General features: G+C 36.4%; 1 protein-coding gene and 1 long non-coding RNA gene across 4 annotated transcripts in view; one reads left to right on the plus strand and one right to left on the minus strand.

Annotated features, from left to right (window-relative positions):
* LOC106880872 (E3 ubiquitin-protein ligase RNF38) overlaps nt 1-6965 on the plus strand; it is a 269382-nt gene that overhangs the window by 58080 nt on the left and 204337 nt on the right. The gene's annotated exons all lie outside the window — the stretch shown is intronic.
* Nucleotides 1-6965, minus strand: part of LOC128248554 (uncharacterized) — a 50812-nt gene that overhangs the window by 18526 nt on the left and 25321 nt on the right. For both annotated transcript variants that reach the window (XR_008264727.1, XR_008264726.1), the window contains exon 2: nt 5520-5593. This is a non-coding gene — a long non-coding RNA (uncharacterized LOC128248554). The remainder of the gene's footprint in view (nt 1-5519; nt 5594-6965) is intronic.

Raw genomic sequence — 6965 nt, forward strand, 5'->3', positions numbered from 1 at the left:
TACACACACACACACACACACACACACACACACACACACTTCTTTCAGTTTCTGTCCACCAAATCTACTCACAAAGCTTTTTGTTGTCCTGCCAATCTAGTAGACGACACTTGCCCAGGGTGCTGCACAGTGGAACTGAACCCAAGACCGCAGGCTTTGGAATTATGCTTCTTAACCACACAGCCATACCTGCACCTATACTAATTCTGAAAGGAACTCCAAAATTATAACAAATACAATGAAAAAAATTAGTAGTATCTTTTACTAATTAAAACTTAAACTGGAATCAGTATTGTCTTCAATCAAACAAATCCATAGTCATTTCTTATTCTTCTACCAGCTGTGGTAAATATGTTCTCTAGTCACTGATCTCGTAAAGAATATGTTCTTTTTACCTAAGTTTTTTTTCTCTTTTTTTGTGTTAATCTTAGCTCTTTGTTATATGCTGCCACATCTACAAACTTCTCTGTCACTTAGAACGCAGATAAAATAATAAATGCAGACCACTTGAACTGCTTGTATCCTTTATCTACTTGAAGAACAAAAGCATTCTGCATCTTCAGTGACCTTTTTACTCCTACAGATCACTCAAACTACAGCATTTATCCTAACACTAGTACTGCTCTTTTCTTTTTCCCATCCAACAACACTTCCAGAAGTGAACCTCTAGGCAGTTGCTTGACCTGCTAGAAATAGCAACTCAGTTTGCCTCAAACTATATACTGTACTGGCTTAGGAATGGATACAATGGATAATGAAGTCCAGAGTCAGCGCTGGATTAACCATTAAGAAAAATAAGCATGTGCTTAGGGCATCAAGGGAAGGAGGGGGCACCACAGAAATGGTAAATGGTTTACAGCACAAAAGAAATCACTTTAAACTTGCTAAAATAATATTCGGGATGCCTTTGACTCTTCTAAGTGTAGATGTCGATTCATTTTGAGAATCTGATCAAAGACTTTGCAATTCAAAAAAGGAGGAAACTTTACAAATATAAATAAAATGGAATTATACAAAAATAAACATTATTTTCCCTCTTACTGTTTTGTTTCATTTTGAAAAATAAAAATTTATTTTATGGTTTGTTATTGTTTATTTTTTGAATTACATAATCTTTTATGGGGGCACCAAAATATTTTAAGTGCTTAGGGCTTTGACGAGTCTTAATTCAGCCATGTCCAGAATATATGGATTTTGATTAAAAAAGAAAAAGACAAGTAGGTTATAGCTTCAATAACTTTGATCACATTTCTGAATAACAATTATGGCCATGCTGCAAATAGCTCACTATATTCTATGTATGGGTTTAATTCATTTGGTATTTTTCTGTTCAGTGACCATGTACCTCCTCTACAGCAAGACACCTGTTTCTGACTCTCTGTTACATTCTAATCTTTCATCATCTGACACAAGATCACCTCCTCCATCGCCCCTTCCCTTCTCAAAGACTCTTTGTCTGACAAGTTACATGGTGACCCTGCCATGTGCTGGTGCCACATAAAAGGCATCTAGTAAAGTGGTTGGCATCCAGCTGTAAAAGCCATGCCAAAACTGACCTCACCTGCACTGGTACCATGTAAAAAGCATTCGACCTACTCTGTAGCGTAGTTGGTGTTAGGAAGGGCACCCAGCTGTAAAAACTATCCCAAAACAGACACAGAAGTCTAGTGCAGTCTTCTATCTGGCCAGTTCCTGTCAAACTATCCATCTCATGCCACTTCATGAGCTTACTTCATGGTTGAGCAAATATTAGACAAAATATTCAGTCGTAAGACACCTGTTCCAAGAATTTCATACAAAAGTTCAAATTCCTGCAACTTTCCAACTCAGGCTTTATATTTAAGAATGACTGTAAAAAATTGCTTTAATGTGTAAAGTAATCTGAAAACAGATTGACTGAAGAATCAATGTGAAATGATGTAAATGACGATCGTGATGATAGTTTTTTTCCATATGCAAATAAATATGAACACCACACGCACATTACCAGGCTCAACCTGTTGTGGCGAATGTGTCATTATGGTGATTAGTATTATCTAAAGCCTGCTGCAGACAACACAAGTAGCCTGATTGATTCATATCATATGTTGCAAGCTAAGCTGTCTGCACAAATTTAAATACATTAGAAAGAAAATAACAAGAAAGTTTAGACATGTTGCCTTTAGTACTTATATATTTATTTTTTTGCATTTATTTGTTATGTATTTTTATTAGATTGTTTTTACGTCTGTTTTTTCGTGCTAGCATGGGTTAGATAAATATGTTATTGAAGCATTGTTTTCACAGATGAATGCTCTTCCTGATACTAATCCTTATTTGTTTTTCAAGTAAGCGACCTTATATTCTACATGACCTCTAAGGTGCAAAAGCCAGCAGACAATTTATAGATAGAAGAGCCTACAGCAACACTGCTCAGATGTCATGACATTTTTTTTGTATAAGCTAGCGCAAATGTAAACAAACATACATGCGCATGTACACACACACACACAATCGCGTGTGTGTGTGTGAGAGAGAAAGAAAGAAAGAGAGCTACTTCTTAATCACATAGCCTCACCTGTACTTATCTCATTGAAATTAGGCTTAGTCAACACTTTTACACTGTTTGCAAGTTACTTGGTGATGCCATTACTGGTGGTACCATGTAAAAAGCACCCAGTACACTTTCTAAAGTGGCTGTTGTTAGGAAGGACATCCAATTGTAGAAACTATGCCAGAGCAGACATTAGGGGGCTTGGCACAGTCATATAGCTTGCCAACTCCTTACAAATTGCCCAACCTATACCAACATGGAAAACATGTTAAATAAAGGTGATGACGACAGTGATGATGACAATGATAGTACTCACACATATCTCATTCTATCATCATCATCATCGTTTAACGTCCGCTTTCCATGCTAGCATGGGTTGGACGATTTGACTGAAGACTGGTGAGCCAGATGGCTCCACCAGGCTCCAATCTAATTTGGCAGAGTTTTAAATTACAGGAAATGAATCAATGATTTTACTCTAGGAAAAACCACATACTTGATAAACCTAAACAGTAATGTTTGTTTTTTCTATTTGCCTATTATTATCATTTTATGTCATTTTAAAGTATGTCGTACCACTACTTCATAATTACTAATTTTGGAAAAGTTATCCGAAAGCGAAACCATTCTATTTCAAAAGTGTTTTCTAACTAGGCTTGTAACTCAGCTTCAAATATTAATCAAAGCAAAACTTTAAATGGCACCATTTGCATATATGTTCAGAAAACATAATAAAGTGCTACCTGTCATTTATAATTTAAAATACAAATACTTCATAATATAAAAGCATAAACTGGTCTGAAGAAGAAATCTTAATTGTCAGACTGCTTAAAGAATCTATGTAAAATATTCTCTTTGTTAATGGTCATCATCTGCTAATCATCATTTTGAAGAATATTTAACCGAGTTAAACCCAGAATCTTTCTTCCTACCTCTCACTCTATATATGTATGTGTAGATGGGTGGGTGGTTCTCTCTTTCCCTCTCTCTTTCTCCCTTCCTCCATCATAATTGATTGGCAAGGTTGTTTCTTCGTTACTGAACCAACTCATAGAGTGTAGTAAATTTAGGATAATACAAATGTTTAGAAGGAAACATTTTGGATTTGCGTAGATTAACAGGCATTTGAGTTAGTTTTCTTGAGAAACATTACGAGAGTGTATTGTTCACCAAACATCAAGTTCCTAACACAGAGTTTAGATTTGGCGTTTGAGTTTGTCAGCCAATCAAATTTACAAAGAACAAGGTACTGAGCTTGTAGCACTTGTGTTAAATCAATAGACAACTTTGTCTTCGGTCAAAGTATGATGTGAGAGATAAAGGGACTAATAACTGACTACTTTTGTGGTAATATTATTATATTAAATTAATTGGGATGTTTAGCCTATAGCATTGCTTATTGTTTCTTTGGCAAGCCACGAGTTCTACATTAATTTCATTTGTATTTGTTTTTGCTAATTTATAAACATAGGTGCAGGAGTGGCTGTGTGGTAAGTAGTTTGCTTACCAGCCACAAGGTTCCAGGTTCAGTCCCACTGCGTGGCACCTTGGGGCAAGTGTCTTCTACTATAGCCTCGGGCTGACCAAAGCCTTGTGAGTGGATTTGGGAAACAAAAACTGAAAGAAGCCCATCATGTGTGTGTGGGTGGGTGTTTGTCCCCTACCACTATTTGACAACCTGTGCTGGTGTGTTTATATTCCTGTAACTTAGCAGTTCAGCAAAGTGACTGATAGAATAAGTACCAGGTTTAAAAAATATCGTGGGGGTCAGTTCATTTGACGAAATTCTCCAAGGTGGTGCCCCAGTATGGCCACAGTCTAATGACTAAAACAAATCAAAGATAAAAATGTAACCAAGAATGCATGACTTCTAATATCATGCTTCTTTACTGTGGCTAACGTATTCTTCAAATAGTAAAGTCTTGCTGTGAAGGATAGGAGCAATGTGTGTGTGTCAAACCGTTTTTAGTATAGTGAAGTTGTGTTTGGAATGCAAAGTCTTTGCCAAGATATTTGTCGAAAGGTATACAGGTAATGTAAAACATGAGACTAGAGATATTTTGCTTGAAGGGATCCATTATGACCCAATCATCCCATAGACTTGTATGCATGTGTGTGTGTATGTATGTATGTATGCATGCATGTGTGTGTGGTTGTGTGTATTTGTATGTATATGTGTGTGGCTGTATGTTTGTGCGTGTGTATGTATGTATTTATATGTGTGGTTGTGTATATGTATGTATAGACAGATGGATGTCCCCACCCCCACTCCTACAGTCTCAATAGTTTGTGTCTAGTGAAACATTTAGATGCAATCTAATTGAGATCAGTCTGCTGTTCAATGGCATCAGTCCAGTTGCAAAATGAATACATGCTCCTGGATTAGACATCGTTGTCTGAGTAATTCCATTATTTTGGAATGGTATAAGTTTGGACAGCTGTATTTAATTTAAAAGTACAGTGATTGGGAAGATAGAACTTATGTGTGGTGGACTTTATTGTTGAAGAACGGATAAATTTGAACTTTCCAAGGATGTAAATTTAATGCTACACTATTCAACTGAAATGGTTTCCTTGGTTACCTCATACCAGCTTATGGATTTGCTAGCATGGAGCTTTACAGAAACATAGAAATCATGTGAGGTAAATAAAATAGGTTAATGAAGACTGATGAAATAATTTACTACTTATCCTAAGCATAATTTCTGCTTCTGATATTTCCTGAATTTTATTACATGAACTTATGTGACTTCTATATTGTATTCATATTGTATTCACTACAAGGGGGTGGGTTTAAAGTATTACTTAAACCATTCTCTTATTCCCTAAGGATAAATACATTATTGGATTTCCTTTAGTTTTATCCTTGCTATATACCTTGCGTAAGAAATAACACTTTCTTTTTGTAATTTAATAAAATTTTCATCAGTATTACTAATTAAAATTATAAATTATTAAAGTGATAAAGATGACATCTATAATTTACCTTAATGTAGGAAGTGCTGTTACATGATGTGACATGTTCTTTTGTTTTGTTCTGTCTTTCAAAAGCATAGGTGTCTGTAATTAAAAAAAAAAACATATGCACAACATTTTATTTTATATTCCTCAATCTGTAAGATAAAATCCAATAATGCTATTTAACAGTGACTAGTATGGTTTCAGAATACTTTTGGATATTCAAATTCTTGGCCCTTACAATATCATCTTGTAAAATAGTTTACAAAATGATATCTTACTTGCAATACATACTTCTATCATCATCACCATTATCATTTAGTGCCCATTGTCCATGCTGGCATGGGTTGGATGGTTTCACCAGGGCTAATGAGCTGAAAGTCTCGCACCAGGCTCCAACCATGCCAAATCAGACTGGAACCTGATACAGCCCCTCAGCTTACTAGCCCTGGTCAAACCATGGCAATATGGACAATGGAAACTAAATGATGATGATGATGATGGTATAAGTATGTGTTGCAAGCTACATCTGAATATAAAAGAGTGGACTTACTAACTATAGCCAACTTATATGGTACTTTGGTATTAGGAAGTAATCTGCATTGACTAGTGTTTAATTACTTACAAATATAGTTTCGTTTGTTAATTATTTTTACTTTAACTGATCACTTGTGACTTTGAAATGGTCAAAGAAAAACATTGACGATAAAATTGAAACATCACCACGACCACCACCACCACCATCATCATCATCATCATCTTGACCTTTTTGGATGGACTTATAATATAGTTTGTCCCCACTCAGTTTCATCTGCTTTCATTGATGTGATACGAGAATAGGACTTCTCAAAACTTTCCTTGGTCTTCTATCTCGAGTACCTATACTGCCTCTGCACTTTATATCTTTTCATGATACAATGAAGGGGGTTTCTACATAGTTGGATGCCCAAAATAGCAGCCAAAATCTCTCAAATCCTATTTTACTAATATAAAGAAGTTACACAGATAATATAATCTTATTTATACATAAAGGGTGTAGTTACACCTGCAACAAAAACTACTTTTGATCAGAGTAGATTTGTGGCTAACGACTAAAATAACACAGGGATATGGCATAGTGGTTAAGAGCGTGTGGTGCTAACCCCAAGATTCTGAGTTCGATTCCAGGTAGTGACCTCATCATCATCATCATCGTTTAACGTCCGCCTTCCATGCTAGCATGGGTTGGATGATTTGACTGAGGACTGGTGAAACCGGATGGCAACACCAGGCTCCAATCTAATTTGGCAGAGTTTCTACAGCTGGATGCCCTTCCTAACGCCAACCACTCAGAGAGTGTAGTGGGTGCTTTTACGTGTCACCCGCACGAAAACGGCCACGCTCGAAATGGTGTTTTTTATGTGCCACCCGCACAAGAGCCAGTCCAGGGGCACTGGCAACGATCTCGCTCGAAAACCCTACAAAGGCCAGTCAG

This window comes from Octopus bimaculoides, chromosome 8 (assembly GCF_001194135.2).
Source record: "Octopus bimaculoides isolate UCB-OBI-ISO-001 chromosome 8, ASM119413v2, whole genome shotgun sequence".
NCBI classification, from domain to species: Eukaryota; Metazoa; Mollusca; class Cephalopoda; order Octopoda; family Octopodidae; genus Octopus; species Octopus bimaculoides.